Genomic DNA, 13,968 nt, shown 5'->3' on the forward strand with positions numbered 1-13,968 from the left:
TCCTCCTCCCCTTACAGCCCTCCTTTCCTCACCGAATGAGCCTTCTGCTACAATTGCGTTGCTTCCTACCGACCTACACTCGCTTTTTAAAGACATATGCCACTGCAAATGATACTTCCTAACACATTATTCCCCTATGTTCCTTGTGGGATCCAAATTTTCCTGTCATTTCCAAGGATCTTGATGATTCCAACAGTTGTCGCAATGTTTGACTGATACAAGGTGGTCGTCGTAGTACTACTTATGTTTCAGAAATACTTAACAAGTGGTATATGCAACGCAGAGTCATCGAGGGCCACAAAATTTCTCGTCGGCTGTGACACTATATTGTAATAGCTCTCTTTAGCCATCTAAGTATAGAACCTAGGTTAACATTTCTCCACTAGTTGGAGAAATGTGGGCCTCCTCCTCCCCTTACAGCCCTCCTTTCCTCACCGAATGAGCCTTCTGCTACAATTGCGTTGCTTCCTACCGACCTACACTCGCTTTTTAAAGACATATGCCACTGCAAATGATACTTCCTAACACATTATTCCGCTTTGTTCCTTGTGGGATCCAAATTTTCCTGTCATTTCCAAGGATCTTGATGATTCCAACAGTTGTCGCAATGTTTGACTGATACAAGGTGGTCGTCGTAGTACTACTTATGTTTGAGAAATACTTAACAAGTGGTATATGCAATGCAGAGTCATCGAGGGCCACAAAATTTCTCGTCGGCTGTGACACTATATTGTAATAGCTCTCTTTAGCCATCTAAGTATAGAACCTAGGTTAACATTTCTCCACTAGTTGGAGAAATGTGGGCCTCCTCCTCCCCTTACAGCCCTCCTTTCCTCACCGAATGAGCCTTCTGCTGCAATTGCGTTGCTTCCTACCGACCTACACTCGCTTTTTAAAGACATATGCCACTGCAAATGATACTTCCTAACACATTATTCCCCTATGTTCCTTGTGGGATCCAAATTTTCCTGTCATTTCCAAGGATCTTGATGATTCCAACAGTTGTCGCAATGTTTGACTGATACAAGGTGGTCGTCGTAGTACTACTTATGTTTCAGAAATACTTAACAAGTGGTATATGCAACGCAGAGTCATCGAGGGCCACAAAATTTCTCGTCGGCTGTGACACTATATTGTAATAGCTCTCTTTAGCCATCTAAGTATAGAACCTAGGTTAACATTTCTCCACTAGTTGGAGAAATGTGGGCCTCCTCCTCCCCTTACAGCCCTCCTTTCCTCACCGAATGAGCCTTCTGCTGCAATTGCGTTGCTTCCTACCGACCTACACTCGCTTTTTAAAGACATATGCCACTGCAAATGATACTTCCTAACACATTATTCCCCTATGTTCCTTGTGGGATCCAAATTTTCCTGTCATTTCCAAGGATCTTGATGATTCCAACAGTTGTCGCAATGTTTGACTGATACAAGGTGGTCGTCGTAGTACTACTTATGTTTCAGAAATACTTAACAAGTGGTATATGCAACGCAGAGTCATCGAGGGCCACAAAATTTCTCGTCGGCTGTGACACTATATTGTAATAGCTCTCTTTAGCCATCTAAGTATAGAACCTAGGTTAACATTTCTCCACTAGTTGGAGAAATGTGGGCCTCCTCCTCCCCTTACAGCCCTCCTTTCCTCACCGAATGAGCCTTCTGCTACAATTGCGTTGCTTCCTACCGACCTACACTCGCTTTTTAAAGACATATGCCACTGCAAATGATACTTCCTAACACATTATTCCGCTTTGTTCCTTGTGGGATCCAAATTTTCCTGTCATTTCCAAGGATCTTGATGATTCCAACAGTTGTCGCAATGTTTGACTGATACAAGGTGGTCGTCGTAGTACTACTTATGTTTGAGAAATACTTAACAAGTGGTATATGCAACGCAGAGTCGTCGAGGGCCACAAAATTTCTCGTCGGCTGTGACACTATATTGTAATAGCTCTCTTTAGGCATCTAAGTATAGAACCTAGGTTAACATTTCTCCACTAGTTGGAGAAATGTGGGCCTCCTCCTCCCCTTACAGCCCTCCTTTCCTCGCCGAATGAGCCTTCTGCTACAATTGCGTTGCTTCCTACCGACCTACACTCGCTTTTTAAAGACATACGCCACTGCAAATGATACTTCCTAACACATTATTCCGCTTTGTTCCTTGTGGGATCGAAATTTTCCTGTCATTTCCAAGGATCTTGATGATTCCAACAGTTGTCGCAATGTTTGACTGATACAAGGTGGTCGTCGTAGTACTACTTATGTTTGAGAAATACTTAACAAGTGGTATATGCAACGCAGAGTCATCGAGGGCCACAAAATTTCTCGTCGGCTGTGACACTATATTGTAATAGCTCTCTTTAGCCATCTAAGTATAGAACCTAGGTTAACATTTCTCCACTAGTTGGAGAAATGTGGGCCTCCTCCTCCCCTTACAGCCCTCCTTTCCTCACCGAATGAGCCTTCTGCTACAATTGCGTTGCTTCCTACCGACCTACACTCGCTTTTTAAAGACATATGCCACTGCAAATGATACTTCCTAACACATTATTCCGCTTTGTTCCTTGTGGGATCCAAATTTTCCTGTCATTTCCAAGGATCTTGATGATTCCAACAGTTGTCGCAATGTTTGACTGATACAAGGTGGTCGTCGTAGTACTACTTATGTTTAAGAAATACTTAACAAGTGGTATATGCAACGCAGAGTCGTCGAGGGCCACAAAATTTCTCGTCGGCTGTGACACTATATTGTAATAGCTCTCTTTAGGCATCTAAGTATAGAACCTAGGTTAACATTTCTCCACTAGTTGGAGAAATGTGGGCCTCCTCCTCCCCTTACAGCCCTCCTTTCCTCGCCGAATGAGCCTTCTGCTACAATTGCGTTGCTTCCTACCGACCTACACTCGCTTTTTAAAGACATATGCCACTGCAAATGATACTTCCTAACACATTATTCCGCTTTGTTCCTTGTGGGATCGAAAATTTCCTGTCATTTCCAAGGATCTTGATGATTCCAACAGTTGTCGCAATGTTTGACTGATACAAGGTGGTCGTCGTAGTACTACTTATGTTTGAGAAATACTTAACAAGTGGTATATGCAACGCAGAGTCATCGAGGGCCACAAAATTTCTCGTCGGCTGTGACACTATATTGTAATAGCTCTCTTTAGCCATCTAAGTATAGAACCTAGGTTAACATTTCTCCACTAGTTGGAGAAATGTGGGCCTCCTCCTCCCCTTACAGCCCTCCTTTCCTCACCGAATGAGCCTTCTGCTACAATTGCGTTGCTTCCTACCGACCTACACTCGCTTTTTAAAGACATATGCCACTGCAAATGATACTTCCTAACACATTATTCCGCTTTGTTCCTTGTGGGATCCAAATTTTCCTGTCATTTCCAAGGATCTTGATGATTCCAACAGTTGTCGCAATGTTTGACTGATACAAGGTGGTCGTCGTAGTACTACTTATGTTTGAGAAATACTTAACAAGTGGTATATGCAACGCAGAGTCATCGAGGGCCACAAAATTTCTCGTCGGCTGTGACACTATATTGTAATAGCTCTCTTTAGCCATCTAAGTATAGAACCTAGGTTAACATTTCTCCACTAGTTGGAGAAATGTGGGCCTCCTCCTCCCCTTACAGCCCTCCTTTCCTCACCGAATGAGCCTTCTACTACAATTGCGTTGCTTCCTACCGACCTACACTCGCTTTTTAAAGACATATGCCACTGCAAATGATACTTCCTAACACATTATTCCCCTTTGTTCCTTGTGGGATCCAAATTTTCCTGTCATTTCCAAGGATCTTGATGATTCCAACAGTTGTCGCAATGTTTGACTGATACACTGTGGTCGTCGTAGTACTACTTACGTTTCAGAAATATTTAACAACTGGTATTTGCACCGCAGAGCCATCGTGAGCCACAAAATTTCTCGTCGGCTGTGACACTTTAATGAAATAGCTTTCTTTAGGCATCTAAAAGTCGAACCTTGGTTAACATTTCTCCACTAGTTGGAGAAATGTGGGCCTCCTCCTCCCCTTACAGCCCTCCTTTCCTCACCGAATGAGCCTTCTGCTGCAATTGCGTTGCTTCCTACCGACCTACAATCGCTTTTTAAAGACATATGCCAATGCAAATGATACTTCCTAACACATTATTCGCCTTTGTTCCTAGTGGGATCCAAATTTTCCTGTCATTTCCAAGGATCTTGATGATTCCAACAGTTGTCGCAATGTTTGACTGATACAAGGTGGTCGTCGTAGTACTACTTACGTTTGAGAAATACTTAACAAGTGGTATATGCAACGCAGAGTCATCGAGGGCCACAAAATTTCTCGTCGGCTGTGACACTATATTGTAATAGCTCTCTTTAGCCATCTAAGTATAGAACCTAGGTTAACATTTCTCCACTAGTTGGAGAAATGTGGGCCTCCTCCTCCCCTTACAGCCCTCCTTTCCTCACCGAATGAGCCTTCTGCTGCAATTGCGTTGCTTCCTACCGACCTACAATCGCTTTTTAAAGACATATGCCAATGCAAATGATACTTCCTAACACATTATTCCGCTTTGTTCCTTGTGGGATCCAAATTTTCCTGTCATTTCCAAGGATCTTGATGATTCCAACAGTTGTCGCAATGTTTGACTGATACACTGTGGTCGTCGTAGTACTACTTACGTTTCAGAAATATTTAACAAGTGGTATATGCAACGCAGAGTCATCGAGGGCCACAAAATTTCTCGTCGGCTGTGACACTATATTGTAATAGCTCTCTTTAGGCATCTAAGAGTCGAACCTAGGTTAACATTTCTCCACTAGTTGGAGAAATGTGGGCCTCCTCCTCCCCTTACAGCCCTCCTTTCCTCACCGAATGAGCCTTCTGCTGCAATTGCGTTGCTTCCTACCGACCTACACTCGCTTTTTAAAGACATATGCCAATGCAAATGATACTTCCTAACACATTATTCCGCTTTGTTCCTTGTGGGATCCAAATTTTCCTGTCATTTCCAAGGATCTTGATGATTCCAACAGTTGTCGCAATGTTTGACTGATACACTGTGGTCGTCGTAGTACTACTTACGTTTCAGAAATATTTAACAAGTGGTATTTGCACCGCCGAGCCATCGTGAGCCACAAAATTTCTCGTCGGCTGTGACACTTTAATGAAATAGCTCTCTTTAGGCATCTAAGAGTCGAACCTAGGTTAACATTTCTCCACTAGTTGGAGAAATGTGGGCCTCCTCCTCCCCTTACAGCCCTCCTTTCCTCACCGAATGAGCCTTCTGCTGCAATTGCGTTGCTTCCTACCGACCTACAATCGCTTTTTAAAGACATATGCCAATGCAAATGATACTTCCTAACACATTATTCGCCTTTGTTCCTAGTGGGATCCAAATTTTCCTGTCATTTCCATGGATCTTGATGATTCCAACAGTTGTCGCAATGTTTGACTGATACAAGGTGGTCGTCGTAGTACTACTTATGTTTCAGAAATATTTAACAAGTGGCATATGTAACGCAGAGTCATCGTGAGCCACAAAATTTCTCATCGGCTGTGACACTATAATGTAATAGCTCTCTTTAGCCATCTAAGTATAGAACCTAGGTTAATATTTCTCCACTAGTTGGAGAAATGTGGGCCTCCTCCTCCCCTTACAGCCCTCCTTTCCTCACCGAATGAGCCTTCTACTACAATTGCGTTGCTTCCTACCGACCTACACTCGCTTTTTAAAGACATATGCCACTGCAAATGATACTTCCTAACACATTATTCCGCTTTGTTCCTTTTGGGATCAAAATTTTCCTGTCATTTCCAAGGATCTTGATGATTCCAACAGTTGTCGTAATGTTGTCTGATACAAGGTGGTCGTCGTAGTACTACTTACGTTTCAGAAATATTTAACAAGTGGTATATGCAACGCAGAGCCATCGTGAGCCACAAAATTTCTCGTCGGCTGTGTCACTATATTGTAATAGCTCTCTTTAGCCATCTAAGTATAGAACCTAGGTTAACATTTCTCCACTAGTTGGAGAAATGTGGGCCTCCTCCTCCCCTTACAGCCCTCCTTTCCTCACCGAATGAGCCTTCTGCTGCAATTGCGTTGCTTCCTACCGACCTACACTCGCTTTTTAAAGACATATGCCACTGCAAATGATACTTCCTAACACATTATTCCGCTTTGTTCCTTGTGGGTTCCAAATTTTCCTGTAATTTCCAAGGATCTTGATGATTCCAAACGTTGTCGCAATGTTTGACTGATACACTGTGGTCGTCGTAGTACTACTTACGTTTCAGAAATATTTAACAAGTGGTATATGCAACGCAGAGTCATCGAGGGCCACAAAATTTCTCGTCGGCTGTGACACTATATTGTAATAGCTCTCTTTAGGCATCTAAGAGTCGAACCTAGGTTAACATTTCTCCACTAGTTGGAGAAATGTGGGCCTCCTCCTCCCCTTACAGCCCTCCTTTCCTCACCGAATGAGCCTTCTGCTGCAATTGCGTTGCTTCCTACCGACCTACACTCGCTTTTTAAAGACATATGCCACTGCAAATGATACTTCCTAACACATTATTCCGCTTTGTTCCTTGTGGGATCCAAATTTTCCTGTCATTTCCAAGGATCTTGATGATTCCAACAGTTGTCGCAATGTTTGACTGATACACTGTGGTCGTCGTAGTACTACTTACGTTTCAGAAATATTTAACAAGTGGTATTTGCACCGCAGAGCCATCGTGAGCCACAAAATTTCTCGTCGGCTGTGACACTTTAATGAAATAGCTCTCTTTAGGCATCTAAGAGTCGAACCTAGGTTAACATTTCTCCACTAGTTGGAGAAACGTGGGCCTCCTCCTCCCCTTACAGCCCTCCTTTCCTCACCGAATGAGCCTTCTGCTGCAATTGCGTTGCTTCCTACCGACCTACAATCGCTTTTTAAAGACATATGCCAATGCAAATGATACTTCCTAACACATTATTCGCCTTTGTTCCTAGTGGGATCCAAATTTTCCTGTCATTTCCATGGATCTTGATGATTCCAACAGTTGTCGCAATGTTTGACTGATACAAGGTGGTCGTCGTAGTACTACTTATGTTTCAGAAATATTTAACAAGTGGCATATGTAACGCAGAGTCATCGTGAGCCACAAAATTTCTCATCGGCTGTGACACTATAATGTAATAGCTCTCTTTAGCCATCTAAGTATAGAACCTAGGTTAATATTTCTCCACTAGTTGGAGAAATGTGGGCCTCCTCCTCCCCTTACAGCCCTCCTTTCCTCACCGAATGAGCCTTCTACTACAATTGCGTTTCTTCCTACCGACCTACACTCGCTTTTTAAAGACATATGCCACTGCAAATGATACTTCCTAACACATTATTCCCCTTTGTTCCTTGTGGGATCCAAATTTTCCTGTCATTTCCAAGGATCTTGATGATTCCAACAGTTGTCGCAATGTTTGACTGATACAAGGTGGTCGTCGTAGTACTACTTACGTTTCAGAAATATTTAACAAGTGGCATATGTAACGCAGAGTCATCGTGAGCCACAAAATTTCTCATCGGCTGTGACACTATAATGTAATAGCTCTCTTTAGCCATCTAAGTATAGAACCTAGGTTAACATTTCTCCACTAGTTGGAGAAATGTGGGCCTCCTCCTCCCCTTACAGCCCTCCTTTCCTCACCGAATGAGCCTTCTGCTGCAATTGCGTTGCTTCCTACCGACCTACACTCGCTTTTTAAAGACATATGCCACTGCAAATGATACTTCCTAACACATTATTCCCCTTTGTTCCTTGTGGGATCCAAATTTTCCTGTCATTTCCAAGGATCTTGATGATTCCAACAGTTGTCGCAATGTTTGACTGATACAAGGTGGTCGTCGTAGTACTACTTATGTTTCAGAAATATTTAACAAGTGGCATATGTAACGCAGAGTCATCGTGAGCCACAAAATTTCTCATCGGCTGTGACACTATAATGTAATAGCTCTCTTTAGCCATCTAAGTATAGAACCTAGGTTAACATTTCTCCACTAGTTGGAGAAATGTGGGCCTCCTCCTCCCCTTACAGCCCTCCTTTCCTCACCGAATGAGCCTTCTGCTGCAATTGCGTTGCTTCCTACCGACCTACACTCGCTTTTTAAAGACATATGCCACTGCAAATGATACTTCCTAACACATTATTCCCCTTTGTTCCTTGTGGGATCCAAATTTTCCTGTCATTTCCATGGATCTTGATGATTCCAACAGTTGTCGCAATGTTTGACTGATACAAGGTGGTCGTCGTAGTACTACTTATGTTTCAGAAATATTTAACAAGTGGCATATGTAACGCAGAGTCATCGTGAGCCACAAAATTTCTCATCGGCTGTGACACTATAATGTAATAGCTCTCTTTAGCCATCTAAGTATAGAACCTAGGTTAACATTTCTCCACTAGTTGGAGAAATGTGGGCCTCCTCCTCCCCTTACAGCCCTCCTTTCCTCACCGAATGAGCCTTCTGCTGCAATTGCGTTGCTTCCTACCGACCTACACTCGCTTTTTAAAGACATATGCCACTGCAAATGATACTTCCTAACACATTATTCCCCTTTGTTCCTTGTGGGATCCAAATTTTCCTGTCATTTCCAAGGATCTTGATGATTCCAACAGTTGTCGCAATGTTTGACTGATACAAGGTGGTCGTCGTAGTACTACTTATGTTTGAGAAATACTTAAGAAGTGGTATATGCAACGCAGAGTCATCGAGGGCCACAAAATTTCTCGTCGGCTGTGACACTATATTGTAATAGCTCTCTTTAGCTATCTAAGTATAGAACCTAGGTTAACATTTCTCCACTAGTTGGAGAAATGTGGGCCTCCTCCTCCCCTTACAGCCCTCCTTTCCTCACCGAATGAGACTTCTGCTGCAATTGCGTTGCTTCCTACCGACCTACAATGGCTTTTTTAAAGACATATGCCAATGCAAATGATACTTCCTAACACAATATTCCGCTTTGTTCCTTGTGGGATCCAAATTTTCCTGTCATTTCCAAGGATTTTGATGATTCCAACAGTTGTCGCAATGTTTGACTGATACACTGTGGTCGTCGTAGTACTACTTACGTTTCAGAAATATTTAACAAGTGGTATTTGCACCGCAGAGCCATCCTGAGCCACAAAATTTCTCGTCGGCTGTGACACTTTACTTAAAAAGCTCTCTTTAGGCATCTAAGTGTCGAACCTAGGTTAACATTTCTCCACTAGTTGGAGAAATGTGGGCCTCTTCCTCCCCTTACAGCCCTCCTTTCCTCACCGAATGAGACTTCTGCTGCAATTGCGTTGCTTCCTACCGACCTACACTCGCTTTTTAAAGACATATGCCAATGCAAATGATACTTCCTAACACATTATTCCGCTTTGTTCCTTGTGGGATCCAAATTTTCCTGTCATTTCCAAGGATCTTGATGATTCCAACAGTTGTCGCAATGTTTGACATATACACTGTGGTCGTCGTAGTACTACTTACGTTTCAGAAATATTTAACAAGTGGTATTTGCACCGCAGAGCCATCCTGAGCCACAAAATTTCTCGTCGGCTGTGACACTTTACTTAAAAAGCTCTCTTTAGGCATCTATGTGTCGAACCTAGGTTAACATTTCTCCACTAGTTGGAGAAATGTGTGCCTCCTCCTCCCCTTACAGCCCTCCTTTCCTCACCGAATGAGCCTTGTGCTGCAATTGCGTTGCTTCCTACCGACCTACAATGGCTTTTTTAAAAACATATGCCAATGCAAATGATACTTCCTAGCACATTATTCGCCTTTGTTCCTAGTGGGATCCAAATTTTCCTGTCATTTCCAAGGATCTTGATGATTCCAACAGTTGTCGCAATGTTTGACTGATACAAGGTGGTCGTCGTAGTACTACTTATGTTTCAGAAATATTTAACATGTGGAATATGCAACGCAGAGTCATCGTGAGCCACAAAATTTCTCGTCGGCTGTGACACTATAATGTAATAGCTCTCTTTAGCCATCTAAGTATAGAACCTAGGTTAACATTTCTCCACTAGTTGGAGAAATGTGGGCCTCCTCCTCCCCTTACAGCCCTCCTTTCCTCACCGAATGAGCCTTCTGCTGCAATTGCGTAGCTTCCTACCGACCTACACTCGCTTTTTAAAGACATATGCCACTGCAAATGATACTTCCTAACACATTAATCGATGTTGTTCCTTGTGGGATCCAAATTTTCCTGTCATTTCCAAGGATCTTGATGATTCCAACAGTTGTCGCAATGTTTGACTGATACAAGGTGGTCGTCGTAGTACTACTTATGTTTGAGAAATACTTAAGAAGTGGTATATGCAACGCAGAGTCATCGAGGGCCACAAAATTTCTCGTCGGCTGTGACACTATATTGTAATAGCTCTCTTTAGCTATCTAAGTATAGAACCTAGGTTAACATTTCTCCACTAGTTGGAGAAATGTGGGCCTCCTCCTCCCCTTACAGCCCTCCTTTCCTCACCGAATGAGCCTTCTGCTGCAATTGCGTTGCTTCCTACCGACCTACACTCGCTTTTTAAAGACATATGCCACTGCAAATGATACTTCCTAACACATTATTCCCCTTTGTTCCTTGTGGGATCCAAATTTTCCTGTCATTTCCAAGGATCTTGATGATTCCAACAGTTGTCGCAATGTTTGACTGATACAAGGTGGTCGTCGTAGTACTACTTATGTTTGAGAAATACTTAAGAAGTGGTATATGCAACGCAGAGTCATCGAGGGCCACAAAATTTCTCGTCGGCTGTGACACTATATTGTAATAGCTCTCTTTAGCCATCTAAGTATAGAACCTAGGTTAACATTTCTCCACTAGTTGGAGAAATGTGGGCCTCCTCCTCCCCTTACAGCCCTCCTTTCCTCACCGAATGAGCCTTCTGCTGCAATTGCGTTGCTTCCTACCGACCTACACTCGCTTTTTAAAGACATATGCCACTGCAAATGATACTTCCTAACACATTATTCCCCTTTGTTCCTTGTGGGATCCAAATTTTCCTGTCATTTCCAAGGATCTTGATGATTCCAACAGTTGTCGCAATGTTTGACTGATACAAGGTGGTCGTCGTAGTACTACTTATGTTTGAGAAATACTTAACAAGTGGTATATGCAACGCAGAGTCATCGAGGGCCACAAAATTTCTCGTCGGCTGTGACACTATATTGTAATAGCTCTCTTTAGCCATCTAAGTATAGAACCTAGGTTAACATTTCTCCACTAGTTGGAGAAATGTGGGCCTCCTCCTCCCCTTACAGCCCTCCTTTCCTCACCGAATGAGACTTCTGCTGCAATTGCGTTGCTTCCTACCGACCTACACTCGCTTTTTAAAGACATATGCCAATGCAAATGATACTTCCTAACACAATATTCCGCTTTGTTCCTTGTGGGATCCAAATTTTCCTGTCATTTCCAAGGATTTTGATGATTCCAACAGTTGTCGCAATGTTTGACTGATACACTGTGGTCGTCGTAGTACTACTTACGTTTCAGAAATATTTAACAAGTGGTATTTGCACCGCAGAGCCATCCTGAGCCACAAAATTTCTCGTCGGCTGTGACACTTTACTTAAAAAGCTCTCTTTAGGCATCTAAGTGTCGAACCTAGGTTAACATTTCTCCACTAGTTGGAGAAATGTGGGCCTCCTCCTCCCCTTACAGCCCTCCTTTCCTCACCGAATGAGCCTTCTGCTACAATTGCGTTGCTTCCTACCGACCTACACTCGCTTTTTAAAGACATATGCCAATGCAAATGATACTTCCTAACACATTATTCCGCTTTGTTCCTTGTGGGATCCAAATTTTCCTGTCATTTCCAAGGATCTTGATGATTCCAACAGTTGTCGCAATGTTTGACTGATACACTGTGGTCGTCGTAGTACTACTTACGTTTCAGAAATATTTAACAAGTGGTATTTGCACCGCAGAGCCATCCTGAGCCACAAAATTTCTCGTCGGCTGTGACACTTTACTTAAAAAGCTCTCTTTAGGCATCTAAGTGTCGAACCTAGGTTAACATTTCTCCACTAGTTGGAGAAATGTGGGCCTCTTCCTCCCCTTACAGCCCTCCTTTCCTCACCGAATGAGACTTCTGCTGCAATTGCGTTGCTTCCTACCGACCTACACTCGCTTTTTAAAGACATATGCCAATGCAAATGATACTTCCTAACACATTATTCCGCTTTGTTCCTTGTGGGATCCAAATTTTCCTGTCATTTCCAAGGATCTTGATGATTCCAACAGTTGTCGCAATGTTTGACATATACACTGTGGTCGTCGTAGTACTACTTACGTTTCAGAAATATTTAACAAGTGGTATTTGCACCGCAGAGCCATCCTGAGCCACAAAATTTCTCGTCGGCTGTGACACTTTACTTAAAAAGCTCTCTTTAGGCATCTATGTGTCGAACCTAGGTTAACATTTCTCCACTAGTTGGAGAAATGTGTGCCTCCTCCTCCCCTTACAGCCCTCCTTTCCTCACCGAATGAGCCTTCTGCTGCAATTGCGTTGCTTCCTACCGACCTACAATGGCTTTTTTAAAAACCTATGCCAATGCAAATGATACTTCCTAGCACATTATTCGCCTTTGTTCCTAGTGGGATCCAAATTTTCCTGTCATTTCCAAGGATCTTGATGATTCCAACAGTTGTCGCAATGTTTGACTGATACAAGGTGGTCGTCGTAGTACTACTTATGTTTCAGAAATATTTAACATGTGGAATATGCAACGCAGAGTCATCGTGAGCCACAAAATTTCTCGTCGGCTGTGACACTATAATGTAATAGCTCTCTTTAGCCATCTAAGTATAGAACCTAGGTTAACATTTCTCCACTAGTTGGAGAAATGTGGGCCTCCTCCTCCCCTTACAGCCCTCCTTTCCTCACCGAATGAGCCTTCTGCTGCAATTGCGTAGCTTCCTACCGACCTAAACTCGCTTTTTAAAGACATATGCCACTGCAAATGATACTTCCTAACACATTATTCGCCTTTGTTCCTTGTGGGATCCAAATTTTCCTGTCATTTCCAAGGATCTTGATGATTCCAACAGTTGGCGCAATGTTTGACTGATACACTGTGGTCGTCGTAGTACTACTTACGTTTCAGAAATATTTAACAAGTGGTATATGCAACGCATAGCCATCGTGAGCCACAAAATTTCTCGTCGGCTGTGACACTTTAATGAAATAGCTCTCTTTAGGCATCTAAGAGTCGAACCTAGGTAAACATTTCTCCACTAGTTGGAGAAATGTGGGCCTCCTCCTCCCCTTACAGCCCTCCTTTCCTCACCGAATGAGCCTTCTGCTGCAATTGCGTTGCTTCCTACCAACCTACACTCGCTTTTTAAAGACATATGACAATGCAAATGATACTTCCTAACACATTATTCGCCTTTGTTCCTTGTGGGATCCAAATTTTCCTGTCATTTCCGAGGATCTTGATGATTCCAACAGTTGTCGCAATGTTTGACTGATACAAGGTGGTCGTCGTAGTACTACTTACGTTTCAGAAATATTTAACAAGTGGTATATGCAACGCAGAGCCATCGTGAGCCACAAAATTTCTCGTCAGCTGTGACACTTTAATGAAATAGCTCTCTTTAGGCATCTAAGAGTCGAACCTAGGTTAACATTTCTCGACCAGTTGGAGAAATGTGGGCCACCTCCTCCCCTTCCAGCCCTCCTTCCCTCACCGAATGAGCCTTCTGCTGCAATTGCGTTGTTTCATACCGACCTACACTCGCTTTTTAAAGACATATGCCACTGCAAATGATACTTCCTGAGACATTATTCGCCTTTGTTCCTTGTGGGATCCAAATTTTCCTGTCATTTCCAAGGATCTTGATGATTCCAACAGTTGTCGCAATGTTTGACTGATACAAGGTGGTCGTCGTAGTACTACTTATGTTTCAGAAATATTTAACA

The sequence above is a fragment of the Schistocerca cancellata genome, chromosome 10 (genome assembly GCF_023864275.1).
Source record: "Schistocerca cancellata isolate TAMUIC-IGC-003103 chromosome 10, iqSchCanc2.1, whole genome shotgun sequence".
Lineage (NCBI taxonomy): Eukaryota > Metazoa > Arthropoda > Insecta > Orthoptera > Acrididae > Schistocerca > Schistocerca cancellata.